The sequence below is a fragment of the Euleptes europaea genome, chromosome 4, assembly GCF_029931775.1.
Source record: "Euleptes europaea isolate rEulEur1 chromosome 4, rEulEur1.hap1, whole genome shotgun sequence".
NCBI lineage: Eukaryota > Metazoa > Chordata > Lepidosauria > Squamata > Sphaerodactylidae > Euleptes > Euleptes europaea.
Window position 1 is genome coordinate 80,102,282 of NC_079315.1, and position 14,552 is coordinate 80,116,833.

The following is a 14,552-nucleotide window of genomic DNA, read 5'->3' on the forward strand; positions in this document are numbered from 1 at the left end:
TTTTCTAACCGCATTTATTTAATTCTCTGAAGGGGTGAAAAAAACTTCAATTACAAGAGGAAATAATTCAAAATCAGACAGGGCTATGGCAACAAAAGTAAAATAATTGATGCGGTATCTTAAAAACCTATAATGTTAGAGAGACAGTTTGCGAGCACAATCACATCTTCTGTGCGCATGACACAAGCTTTCTCTTCAGTCATTTCCAGCAACACTTTCCAACGTGGTTTACTCATGGGGAGGGCCCATAAACACAGTATGAGGGCACATACTTTACACATGCAACGTCTCCAGTTTAATCCCCATCACCTGTAGGGTCTCAGGTGGCAGAGCTACAAAAGACCTCTGCCTGTGATCGTGGGGGGTTGTTTCCAGTAGAGCCCAGCAGGACTGTTCTGATCCCAGGTCAGGCAGCTTCACATGTTCAGACCACTTTTTTTCTCTCACTCTACCCTATCTCAATTATATATATGTGGGTGTGTGGGTGTTTTCAGACCACTTTTTCCCATCTGTCTGTCTGTCTGTCTGTCTGTCTGTCTGTCTGTCTGTCTGTCTGTCTATCTATCTATCTATCTATCTATCTATCTATCTATCTATCTATCTATCTATCTATCTATCTATCATCTAAAAGTGCATCTAATCAGATGACCATAATGAGCTATGATGGCAGCTACTGTCAGAACATGCTATGGAGAAACCACTGAGCTCCCAAACAGAACTGAAGATTCATGGATGTGATATTTTGAACTCCAGGAAAGGATAAGGATTATTCCCTAAAATGTCCTGTCATCCATGTGAGGACAATCAAATAAAACTAAAGACCTGTGTTCTGACATAAGGGTTGTATTGTGTAAAACTGTTCCGCTTTCCTTCTGATTTTATTCCGTCACTCTTCAAAGTTCACTCATTCCTGGATGAATTAATGTAAGGCAGTTGGTGTGAACCTGTACGTGTGGCATGACTGAGTGTGTGAAAAGAGTAAAAGACAAGGACATATGCTTCCCCCTCACCCCAGTACAAAATAAAAAAAGCATAAAAATAGTCTGCACCAGAAGCACCGCTTGGTGGAGGTCTGACCTTGCAAGGAGGCTCTTTCACCTTCTCCTTCCTATTGCAACCCTTCATCCTATAAGAAAAGCTGCTCCTGGAGTTCAGGAGACCTTTTGGAACACCATGAGATGTAGCATCAGGGGGCTTCACCTGGAAAGAGAATCTATGGAAATTTTAATTTAATTAAATTTTACTTCATTCATACCCCACCTGTCTCCTCACTGGAGACCCAAAGTGACCTACAACACAAATATGTTTCAGTTTCTGGAGCTAATGAGAGAGAAATGGTTAAAAGGGGGCAAAGGAGAAAGAGATCGGGGAAGAAACTAAATAAAGGCATGAGTTTAAAGCTTAGTGGACAAGTTCTAGTAAAATTAGTAAAGAAAATGAGATTTGAATGGATTTTAAAAGTATCTTTAAATACGTTTATTGGTCCTAAAATATAAGAACCAAACTGTGGAATTAGAGCAAAGATCCATTTAGCCCAACATCCTGCTTTCTTCATTGGCCAACCATATGCCCCAGAAAACCTATAAGCAAGAGATGGAAGCCAATGCCCTCCCGCCCCCCCGTTGTTGTACCCCGGGAACTGGTGTGAAGAGATGCACTGTCTCTGAAGATGTTCTGTTTAGCCATCATAGCTAATAGTCTTGCTGAACCTCTCCTCTATAGATCTATCTACCATATTTTTCAGTGTATAAGACACCCCCATGTATAAGACAACCCCTATATTTTTTAACCCAAAATTAAGAAATCGGGTTGTCTTATACATGGGGGCGTATGAAAAAATACGGGCGGGAAAGAGAACGGGGACCATGGGAAGGCCAGCCACTGGCCGGCCAGGGCAACCAGGCTGTTCCCGACCCGCTCTCTTCCCTGCCCATCGGCTGACCAGCAGGTAAGAGAGTGGGGACCCTGGGAAGGCCAGTTGCCAGCTGGCCAGGGCAACCGAGCTCTTCCCTGCCCACTCTCTTTCCTGCCCATCAGCTGACGGGCGTGGGAAAGAGCGGGACCTTCCGTGTATAAGACAACCCCCAATTTTTTTCTAAATATTTTTAGAAAGAAAGGAAAGGTCGTCTTATACACGGAAAAATACGGTAATTCTTTTTTTTTTTTACTTCTAAACTAGTGTCTCTGCCTAGATCTGTGGCAGTGAATTCAGTAAGTTAACTCTGTACTATGTGCACTTTCCTCTGCTGTCCCCAGATTGACTGCCTGGCAACTTTTGGGTGCCCTTGACTTCTTGTATTAGGGGAGCAGTTTCTGTCTGTCCACTTTCTCAACTCCATCCATAATTTTATAAGCCTCTATCATGTAGCTGCTAGTCCTCTTTTTTAATAAATGGAGCAATCCCAAACTCTTCAACTTTTCCTTGTAGGTAAGTTCAAAATTCAAGTTGATTGTCCTTTTCTGCATCTTGTGCAGCTCTACAACATGAGTTGAATGACTAGTCCTATTGGTATTCCAAATGCAGAAGAACATAAGAAGGCCCTGCTGGATCAGACCAAGGCCCATCAAGTCCAGCAGTCTGTTCACACAGTATGCAACCGCTCCATAGATCTATACAACTGCGTTATGATTCTGCTTGTTCCATTTTCAGTCCCTTCCCTAATAATCCTGGTATAGTATTTGCTTTTTCATCACTGCTGCACACTGAGTCAAAATTTTCATTGAGCTTTCCTCCATGATCCCACTAGCTCTGAGCCCATCAGCATATCTATAAATTATATATTTATTTATCGTCTGCCTTACTCATTGAGGGACAAGGCGGATTACACAGCATAAATCAGTGCAAGCAATAGAAACAGACATCTGAGAAGTGAAGTAATAGGACTAGGACTACAGAAATCTAAAAACAAAGCATAAGTATTAGACGTTATATGCTAACAATGGCAAAAGGTGGAATTACATAGATAGATAGATAATGTAGTGAGAGCAAGACAATACGTGTGGCAAACAGATAATATAATCACCAGGGTTCCCCAATATGGTGGCTGGGGGTGCCATGGCACCCACCATCACCTTTCCTGGCACCCACCGAGTGTTTTTAGAAAGTGGGCTGGGCCAGGGAAGGCTTTTGTCCAACATGGCTTCTGATTGGCCATTGGAGATCTCATTGGCTGTTTTGTTTTGTTTTACAGTGCTTTGGTGGCAGCTGTTGCTACAGCACAAGAATCTTCACTGTAAGACTTAAGACTGTGTATATGCAAAGAAGTGTTTTTAAACTGTGAGTTCATGCTAAAATCCTGTTAAACAGAGCTTTTGCCTGAAATGTTGAAGAGTTACTATTAGAGTTATGCATGACTTCACTCACTGAAATTTTGTGGTTCGCTCCACTGCTCGTGGCAGCCATTTTCAGGTTGCGTCCATCATCCACTGTCAGAATTCCAAAGGTGCCTACAGGCTCAAAAAGGTCGGGGACCCCTGCTATACACAGTAGCATAGCCTACAGTCCTTTCCCTTTATTAAATCACCTTTTTGAACCATTGCATCATAACATAGTCCTATTGCCTTTGTAAAAGTGTCTTCCTGAATGCCTTTTCTTTTTACATGGTTTGCAGAACGCTAGAAGTATGGGGGCCATCCTGACCTCAGGCAGGCCATTCCATAAAATGGGGGCTACAACCACGAATGCATGTGTGGTGTAGAGAGCCAGTGTGGCATAGTGGTTAAAATGTCGGATCTGAGAAATCCAGGGTCAAATCCCCGCTTGTGCCAGGGAAGCTTGCTGGGTGACCTCAGACCAGTCACACACTCTCAGCCTAACCTACCTCACCAGGTTGTTGTGAGGATAAAATGGAGGTGAGGAGAATGATATAAGCCTAGGGTTGCCCACCTCCAGGTACTACCTGGAGATCTCCTGCTATTACAACTGATCTCCAGCTGATAGAGATCAGTTCACCTAGAGAAAATGGCTGCTTTGGCAATTGGACTCTATGGCATTGAAGTCACTCCCCTCCCCAAACCATGCCCTCCTTAGGCTCTGCCCAAAAACCTCCCGCCGGTGGTGAAGATGGACCTGGCAACCCTATATAAGCCATGTTGGCCCCCCCATTGGTGTGAAAGGCGGGATATAAATAAAGTAAATAAAATGTGTACAGGCAGTTGTTGATCTCACCCATTTTCAGGGCATACTTGCAGAATACCCAGCTCAGATGTATGAAGCTGTCATGGCAGGGAATAGGGAGGGAGGCAGTCCTGCAGATATGAGGGTCCAAGGCCATGAAGGGCCTTATATGTCAGTTACCTTGAACTCAGCCCAGTAACTGATGGGCAGCCAATGAAGTTGCTGCAGAGTGGGGTATAATATGCATGTTCATTTACATAGATCTTTTGGGACCGAAAGTAATCATAGTGTAATGAACTGGTACTTAAATATTTTTGTGAATGTTTTCTAATGTAATGAATTGACACTCACATGATGTTGAGGGCAACGTTCCTTATTTTAATTTTCTTTTAGACAATTGTTTCTGAGCACGTTGAAACTGAACTTGGAGGCAAGAATTCTGACACAAACGTACAAGTGGAAATTTTGTTTTAAACAAAGATGTTTAGTGATCAAAAGGCAGTTTCAGACATTTTTAACCTTTCCAAAGGTTAGATTCTCCAAAGTCCTGTGAATTTTGACAGTAGGGATGCTTTAGAAAATGTGTGGTGATAGAACTGTCTGATTGAAGGTTTCTTAAGTACTGCTGTACTAAATCACCAGCCGTGCTTGAAAGTAGTAATTCTTGATAGAATTTAACACTCACAATGGACTTGTAAGTGCAGGTGTCCAAGCCACCTACTTTGGTATCAGAAAGGGTTGTTTTTCCGAATTGTATATAGTTTCTTTTAATTACAGGGTAGTTTTTCCTGTTTGATACCGAGTTCTCACTCTGAGGAGGAGGGCATCTTGATCTTGGGTGACAAAATTAGTCCTGCCTTCCCGAGCAACCAGTGGGAATCACCCAAGATTAAGATGCCCTCCTTACCTCAGAGCAGAAGGAACCCTCCTGGTGAGTATCCAAGGTTCCATTTATGGGAAAGATGCCTGACAGTGATTTCTAATGTGTCTTTATAATCTAAGTAGATTATTAATAGTTTGTGGACATGTCTTATTGCACAATATAACACGGATTAAACTATAATGTATCTCATTTAAGAAATGAGAGCAGACATTTTGTTTCTGATTGAGTGAGGAGATTCATATTGGTCTCCATACTGTAAATCAAAATAACTTGGGAATCGTGCAGTATAGCTGTGCTGTTTTATGGTGTGAAGGACTGTGATGCAGTAGAATTGAGCATGGCTTATGTGCCAAAAGTTCCATGACAGATGTGACAACGTCTGTCACTTCTGGTTAAAGGTTTTCAGGGCCATGACCAGAATAGGGAATGCAGAGTTAGGTGGATTAATATAAGGTGGCTGTGAGTGTATTATCTATCTATCTGTCTGTCTGTCTGTCTGTCTATCTATCGCATATAAAGTGTATGGACCCTTCTTCTCTAGAAGTGTTTATAGAGAGGCTGGCAAAGTTATATCAAGAATGATTTACTCTTATGAAGGTGGCCGCAGTACAAGTTGAAGATCCCTTTCTGACATATGCATGATCGACAGAAGAGTAAAAACCACCCAGCAACATAGTACTCAGTAAGTACAAGGCTCCAACAACCAACAGGAGCTGTGCTGTGAAGCAGAATCAGTTAGATGTGACAGTTGAGCTTTGTCAATTTGAAATAGTCAGTTGGAGATGACAGCTTGTTGAACGGGTTAGCATAACAGGAGAGTGGGATGAGGACAGTGCAGGGATTATACTTTTCATTAACAATGCAATCCTAAGCAGAGTTACAGCCTTCTAAATCCATTGAAGTCAAGCAAGTGAACTTGCTTAAGAGTGCCCTGGAAGTTGGTTTATACCAGTGATACACATTCAGTGGCCGAGAGCCTTGTGCGGCTCTTTGACATGCCATATGTGGCTCTTCTGAGGACCATTCTCCAGTGTGGCAATGGCCCTGTGTTCCAGTAACGTTGCAAGGCCATTGCCTTGTGCAGCTTGTGGTTGGCATGTGGTTTGTACTTTGAAGCAGCTGCCACATTAATTTTCTTTTTCTACCTATATACATGCATATATAAATGTTCTGTTCCTGCCATGTACGGTTGGCAGTGTAACTGAGTTAAAGAACTTGGAATCATTGTAGTATGTTGGCTACAGTAGAACAAGAGTGCGTAATTCACCCCTCTTGGGACACTGTAGAAACTTTTAGTCACTGGTAGTGACTGAAAATAAGGTTCAGACCCTTAGATGTAAACATCGTCGTTATGCTGAAGCAGGTAACTTTTTAGGAATTGTGGCTCTCTAGGAGATCTTCCTACAATGTAAAAAGATAATGGAAAAGCTCCTCATTCTCAAAAATACTGTTAGAAGCACTAGCCAAAGAGTTTCATAGACTTCCTTTTGCAACAAGAAGTCATCAAATAGAAAATGTAGCATTCTAGAAAATGTATATTGTTCTTTGTTAAATCTTCCCAGTCTTTTTGAGAACTGATTGGGGCACAGTAATGAGGCCAAACCTTACCACTTTGGATTAGGAAACCCAAGGGAACAACAGAAAGAAGACAACACAAAAACGTGCCTAGTAAAACTTGGCATTGGACATCAAACCAACTGGAAAGGAAATGTCACAAGCTATTCAAAGCTGGTTGTGTATGATATAGCAGACTAAAACATTTACAGATATGTATTTACCACTGTGCTCATTTTATGGCAGACAAGTAAAGCATGTGATACCCTTTAAACAGTAAAATAGTCAATTTTTAAAAAAAATCTATAATTTTAATCAAAACTTTGTTTCAGTCATTGAAATTCTGTTATTGCTGCTTACAAACATTAAAGTCAATCAAAACATCAGTAGCTTGTGAAATCAATATTTTTAATATGTTTGCATTGCAGTGCTGCAGATTTTGGGCTAATAGATCGTACCCATATTGATTTCCATGGGAAATGTTAGTCTGATACTGAAATAATTAAAAAAAGCACTAGGGATTATTGGTTTGGAATTTTGAAGGAGATAGAAGTATAAAAATTGGTTATTGACCAAATGGCTTGGGGTGAATGAACCTTGGGCGTATGCAATAAACTTGTAGCACAGAGTCATTACTGAATACTACCTTAGTCCTTTAAACCTAAAAGACGTCAATAACCCATTATAACAATGCAAATTGTGGTGAAATAACACATGGGGCATGTTAGTATAACATTTTCTCAAATCAACAGGATATTCACAAATAGATATTCATCTACCGCTAATAGTCATCTTCTTAAACACAGAGAAGCAGGAACTAATTTTCTCTTAAGATGAAAAGATTTACAGGTGTGGAAAATGTTCAATGAAAATTGCTCTGCTGGTTAATTTTAAGTTAACATTTTCAGTCTGTACATTTGTAAACTGCAGGTGCAATACTATCTATTTACAAGCAGTTACATTGCCATACTGTCATGAGGCAATTCAAGAAGTTATTGTTTACTTTCTTAGATAATTTGGAAGTAATACATACAAATGGTAAAGATTTGTTTTCTGATATTACCGCAGCTGAACTCCAAAGCAGCACTATTTGTCCGCTGACCTTTAACTGTTTGTTGACCTTTAACACAGTCTAGACTGAGGCCCAGTTTAGACAAACAGCTCATTACATGTTAAAACCGGCCCTGGGCTTTTAGTCTGCTATTGGGAGACTTGTCAGCTTCACATGAACAAAAGTGAAGTTTGTATCTGTAGATTGAAAATTGCACTGACTTGTTAAATGAACTGCGTTAAACCTACGCAGTTGAAAATGACAAAGGAGGTACCTGTCCTAATGCCCAACAAAATATGAACTTTGTCATTGACATGAGTGGAAACAAGATCAGATTAATTAAAATATGTACAGAAAAATTCTTATTGCAACGAAATATATCCATGGGGTAAGTTTCAGTATCCTGATTTTATATATGGGAAATTGAAATATACAGTCGTCTGCACAAAGCTATGCTTAAAAGAAGTCACGATAATGGGATCTGACTTTCAGATTTTACCTGGTTTTGCTTCCTGGTCCCTCTTTGTCTGACCTAAAGAAAGTCAGTATCTGTGGCCAGAGAAACTGATATGAAATTTGCACACATTCCGCTATCAAAGCCAGTTGTCAAATCAGTTTATATATATCTGTAGCTATTTCTATATTAGGCAGCATTCATAATATGCCATTTTATTTTACTAGTTCCTGTTGCATCCAGCTTTCAAAATATTTAGCTGTATGTGGTCTATTGCTGCTCTCTCTCCCTTGATGGGTCCCTTCACCTCCCTTGTTTGGTATAAGGTACTTGAGTGGTTTATTCCACTTTCCATTGTCAAAAGCTAGGGAGTTTAAAATAGAAAGCACATCAAAGGTTGAGTTTTGTCTGTTCATAACACATCAAATACCACAGTAATGTAGCATTTGGTTTCTATATGATAAGCATATCAAAACAGGGTGCCAAATGCTCCGTGTCTGAGTCCTTGACCAAGCTGGATAAATCCAGGGGATTACTGGCTAATCAACCCCCCCTTTTTTTGGTCATATACAACTTCACAGAGAGGTGTCTTCATCACAGCTCACTATGATCTATTACCACATTATTCTCCTCAGTGTTTGTGTTCACAGCAATCTTACAACTTACTATTCTGCATTTGGGTACAGCTCACTGTATTTTCCTAGCATTATCCATGTTTTGCAATTCAGAAGACGGAACAATGCATGTTTGCACCAACATGTTTATGATCATAAATGAATGTTCTTTCAGAAATATGTTTTCAGAAAGTTGGGCACATTTACATTTTTATCTTTCCCAAAGGCTAGTTAATGTACAGAACTTCAGTTCATTAGTTGTAGTCTATAGTCTGTTCAGAAGTTACAGTGAACACTTGAACAATTAGTATACAGTATGCACTTGATTTTTCTTTATGCATGCACTAAGTAATTATCATGTTACATTCAATAAAACCCACATTTCTCTAGGTTCTGTTTTCCATTAATAGGATTTATAAATATTTGGATATTACCTGGATAGCCCAGCCTAGCATGATCTCGTCAAATCTCAGAAGCTAAGCAGGGTCAACCCTGGCAAGTATTTGGATGGAAGACCTCCAAGGAATACCAGGGTCGTGATGCGAAGGCAGGCAATGGCAAATCACTTCTGAATGTCTCTTGCCTTGAAAACCCCAACAGGGATCACCATAAGTCAGATGTGACTTGACAGCAAAAGAAATTGCATTATTTGATATTGCTTATTAATGAGAAGGGAGGGTGAATGGATACTAGCAGTCCATTCCTGAGAACTGGACGAAAGTTCTTTGGAGGTGGCGTGACTTCGCCGCCAGCATAAGTGTGTGTAATTGCGCGATTACATGCACTTACGCTGGTGGTGAGGCCAGTCCCGCCAGCGGCCAAGTGCCGCGGAACTGCACCTCCCCCCTCTGCAGGCCACGGCGTAGAGAGGCCCGCTGGCGTAGGGGGGGCGTTCCGGGAGAGGCTCCTATCCCGTTTTGGCCCTCGCCACTGGCACTGGTAATGGCTGTGCTGCACTTGCTTTTTAGCAGGCACAGCCTCACTGTTCCCTATGGGGCAAAAGGTCCCGGTAAAAAAAAAAAAAAAAGCCGCAAAATGGCTATTTTTGGTTTTGCAGCGTGCATGATTCAGCATAGGAAGAGGCGCCACCGTGCCTCTTCCCCGCCAACTCCGCACACCGCAATTTCAGGAATGGCCTGTAAGACTGTAATCTTTGGCCCTGTATGGGATGAACAAGAGCTGGCCTTGCTATACTTATCAGGTCATGGTGACTAACAGCCCATTCCTGAAACCAGCAGCGGCTGGGAATGGCGTGGCTGCGGTGGCGCCATAGCACCTCCACAGAAGTTTCGCGGCCGTGAAGATTCTACCTTGCACTTTGTTCCTTTTTTTTTCTACCTACTGGTGTGACTTTATCTTCCTGTAGTGTTATAAGACATTGCCAGATGACAAATACAGACCATGCCAAACCTTGGCTTATCTCATCAAGTGCTGCCTCCAGCTTCACCGCAGAGAATCAGCATGAACACAAAGCAAAAGGCATCCATATGCAGTTGTCACATACGATAATTGTACACATTGGTTGCATGGTGTTTTCTACATGTGCTTTCTGTGTAGGAATTCTTTCATGACTGGTGAGTCTCCATTATATGGGTTCCTCCATTGTTCTCATTACTTCTGTTTTCCTTGCAAACTGTTTCTCTACTAATCGTCAATTAACAGCCCTGTAACTGCTTGGTTAGCCCTGCTCCTGCTCTTGTTTGCCACCTTTCCCAATATGCAGTCCTCTCTTACTATCACACACATTCTCCCTTTCAGAGCATAATCTACATCTTTTGAGGAAAGGAAGGCTCCAGCCATAGACTAAGGAATGGTCTCCCCCTCTAAGGAATGATCTCCCCCTGTCCTCCCAGAGCATCTCAGCCTATTAGGCAGAGTTCCATGTAGCTCATCCTTCTAATTCCTTTTAAATTTCTATTTAAATTGTGGTTTTATCCTCTTTCTCCCACTCCCAATGCATCATAGCTAGGGATAGGTTTGTTTGTTTGTTTAATCTCATAGTTGGAAGGGACCTCCAGGTTCATATAGTCCTACCCTCAGCCAGTCAGGAACTACAGCTGTAATATCCCCAACAAATAAGTATCCAGTTGATCCTTAAAAACTTACAACAGCAAACCTCACAAAGGAAGATTGTTCCAGTGTCAGACACACCATCAGGAAGTTCTTCCTCAAATTTAGACAAAACCTCCTTTGCTGTAATTTATATCCTATTAGTCCATGCCCTGTCATCCAACACGACTGAAAACATATCTGCCCCATCTTCCACATGGCATCCTTTAGGTATCAGGAGGTGGCAGCCATATCACCTCACGATAATCTCTTCCCCAGTGCAGAGATTCCCAGCTCCTTCAGCCTCTCCTCATAGGACATGGTCTTCAGACTCCTCACCGGCTTTGTTGCCCTCTGCTGGACATCCTTCCTAAACTGTGGTTCCCAAAACTGAACCCAGTACTCCAAGTGAGGTCTAACCAAAGCAGTATACAGCAAAACGATTACCTTGCATGACCTTGACATTACACCTGCCGAAATCTGCTAAAAGCCTAACATCGCATTAACCTTTTTTACTACCTTATCATACTGCTGACTCATATTGAGTGTGTAGTCCAGTAGAACCCCCAAATCCTTTTCACAGGTGGTACTACCCAGCCAGGTTTCACCCATCTGATATTTATATAACCAATTTTTACTGTGTGTGTGTGTGTGTGTGTGTGTGTGTGTGTAAAGTGCCATCAAGTCGCAGCCAACTTATGGAGACCCCTTTTGGGGTTTTCATGGCAAGAGACTAACAGAGGTGGTTTGTCAGTGCCTTCCTCTGCACAGCAACCCTGGTATTCCTTGGTGGTCTCCCATCCAAATACTAAAAAGGGCTGACCCTTCCTAGCTTTGTGCTTGCCCCTAATTAAACATCATTTTATTAGAAGTTGCACCTGTTGAGCTGTTGTCCCACCAGTTATTCCTTTCCTCAAGCCCAAAGCAGTGATCAGAAGCAGCAAGGTGTTGCAGTATGTATGTTTGTTCTCTTTTGCTGGCAATCACTGTATTAATAAACTGAACTGAACTGAAGGTGTTGCAGTATTACAAGTGCTGGTTGCTGCCTGAGAAAGATGCAGATCCTGACTCCCTCTTATGCATAGCATGGACAGGATCGCAGCACAGCTTTTGGGCCACTGTCAACAAGGCACCAGAAACAACAATGCATGAAGTATCCCCAGTGGGTGAAGAAGGCACTGGTCAATGACCTTGTCAGGAGAGAACGAAAGTGGAACAGGCTTCCTCGGGAGGTGGTAAGCTCTCCTTCCCTAGAGGATTTTAAGAAGAGGTTAGATGGCCATCTGTCAGCAATGCTGATTCTGTGACCTTAGGCAGATGCTGAGAGGGAGGGCATCTTGGCCATCTTCTGGTCACTAGGGGTGTGGAGGGGGGAGGTAGTTGTGAATTTCCTGCATTGTGCAGGGGGTTGGACTTGATGGCCCTGGTGGTCCATTCCAACTCTATGATTCTATGAAAGCAACACTTGCCAAACCTCCAAGGCTTCGACAGTCACCTTTTGCACCTTGGCCATCAACTTACTGTTCAACAAGTAGGGTTGCCAGGTCCCTTTTTGCCACCGGCAGGAGATTTTTGGGGCAGAGCCTGAGGAGGGCGGGGTTTGGGGAGGGGACTTCAATGCTATAGAGTCCAATTGCCAAAGCAGCCATTTTCTCCAGGTGAACTGATCTGTCAGCTGGAGATTAGTTGTAATAGCAGGAGATTTCCAGCTAGTACGTGGAGGTTGGCAACCCTATCAACAAGGTAGTCTAAGCCACATACAGATGGACTAAGCAGACTTTTCCATTCAGTATCTCTTGTAGCTCTTTTTTCCTAGGAAGCCTTCCAGCTTCAGTTTGGAGTCATGACAGCCAGCACTGTGGCCAGAAGAAACATGCGGCTCTGTAGCTTTAATGTCAGCCTCCGATCACAAAGAGGGTTAGCTAGATAGATAATTTATTTACAGCCCTTAGCCAGATAAAAATAAAGAGGGTTAGCTAGCACTAGGTTTGCTGACTCTGGACCTTTAGGTAATCCTTTAGAAGATATCTGGGTTGAGGCCAATGACAAAAAAGAAATTCCTAATTATTACTAAGAAAGATGACTGCACAGTCAAGCATAAGCAGTATTTTTGAGCCCCCAGCAGCCCTACAGGTCACCATGCATCAAATGGAACCATCTGTATGGCCCCAAGGCAAGACATCTGGCATACAAAGGCAATCATCCTTTTTTGAGATTCTTCATTCAAAGGGACAAAAAAGTAGACTTGGTTTTTATATGCCAACTTTGTCTCCCACTTAAGGAAGAATCAAACCGGCTTACAATCACCTTCCCTTCCCCTCCCCACCGCTCATGTGGAGGAGTGGGGAATCCAACCTGGTTCTCCAGATCAGAGCCCACCGCTCCAAACCACTGCTCTTAACCACTACACCACACTGTAGAGGTGTAGTGGTGTAGTGGCCTCTTTTCTGGTAACCATTATTTTTGGTCAAAAGGATCTCAGAGCCAGGACTTGCTACCATGCAATCTGCATTACTCAGTAAGGGTGGCTGCTTGCTACTGTTCAACAGCAGACACCCCACAAAACTCAATATGATGCAGCAGTTAAAAGTTTCAGATTAGTATCTGGGAGACCTAAGTTTGAATCCCCATTCTGCTGTGGAAGCTCACTGGGTGACTTTGGGCTAGTCGTACACTCTTAGCCTAAATTACTTCACAGGGTTGTTGTTAGGATAAAATGGAGGAGAGGAGAATCACCTAAGCTGCTTAGGGTTTCCATTGTGGAGAAAGGTGGGGTATAAATGAAGTAAATAAATAATAAGTACAGTTGAAGACTTGGGGGGCAGGTAAAAGAAAGGATGGTTGATGAGTGGGGAGGAAAGAAGGAAGCAGGGAAAGGGTGAAAGCTATGGGGTTACCAGGGAAAGAAAAATAGTGTGAGGATGGGGATACAAGGGGGAATGAATTGACTCCCACAAGGCGTTGCAGTTTCCTTATTGCGCAACTGGTCCAACAGCCACTAATGTGCAACTGGGCCCAGCCTAGTGGCCACCGCTGCGTAACTCGGTCATAATTTTCCCAGGGGAAGGCTACCAGGGGAAGAAAGGAGGGAAAGCTGAAGACAGAGGCAGATGAATCTCGGTTGGCTGATGGGTAGGGTTGCCAACTTCCAGGTCCTAGCTGGAGATCTCTTGCTATTACAACTGATATCCAGCCAATAGAGATCAGTTCACCTGGAAAAAATGGCCGCTTTGGCAAATGGACTCTGTGGCACTGAAGTCCCTCCCCTTCCCAAACCGCACCCTCCTTTTGGCGCTGCCCCAAAAACCTCCTGCCAGTGGCAAAGAGGGACCTGGCAACCCTACTGATGGGTGGGAAGGAGAGAAGTAAGCAGGAAAAGGAGAGAAGTTGGGGGGGGGGGTTCAGGGAAGGTAAAGAGGAAATAGTGGGGGGAATGAGATGCCTCCCCACAAGTTAGAATATAATCGCTAGATCTGCAAAATGGACCTAGGGACAGGAGGGGGATTTCCCCTTTCTCTTTAAAAGTTCGTATTTTACGGGTTAAATTTCTTGTCACGCCTGGAAATGTTTTGCTCTTTCTTCAAGGACTGAGACGGTTCTTCTGCTCTTCCAATATAGTCTGGGGGTGGGGGCTAGGTTATGCTCGCCCGTAGGAGGAGTTTTCCTGGAGTTGAACTCTGCCTCCTGAACCAAGGGGAGAGGCTCTTCCATTGTTCTGTAGGGTGCCCTGTGGATAGGGTTGCCAACTGCCAGGTAGTAGCAGGAGATCTCCTGCTAATTCAACTGATCTCCAGCCGATAGAGATCAGATCACCTGGAGAAAAATGGTCG

General features: G+C 42.9%; 1 protein-coding gene across 2 annotated transcripts in view; it reads left to right on the forward strand.

Moving 5' to 3' along the window:
• Positions 1 to 14,552, forward strand: part of FAM172A (family with sequence similarity 172 member A) — a 273,486-nt gene that overhangs the window by 214,266 nt on the left and 44,668 nt on the right. The gene's annotated exons all lie outside the window — the stretch shown is intronic.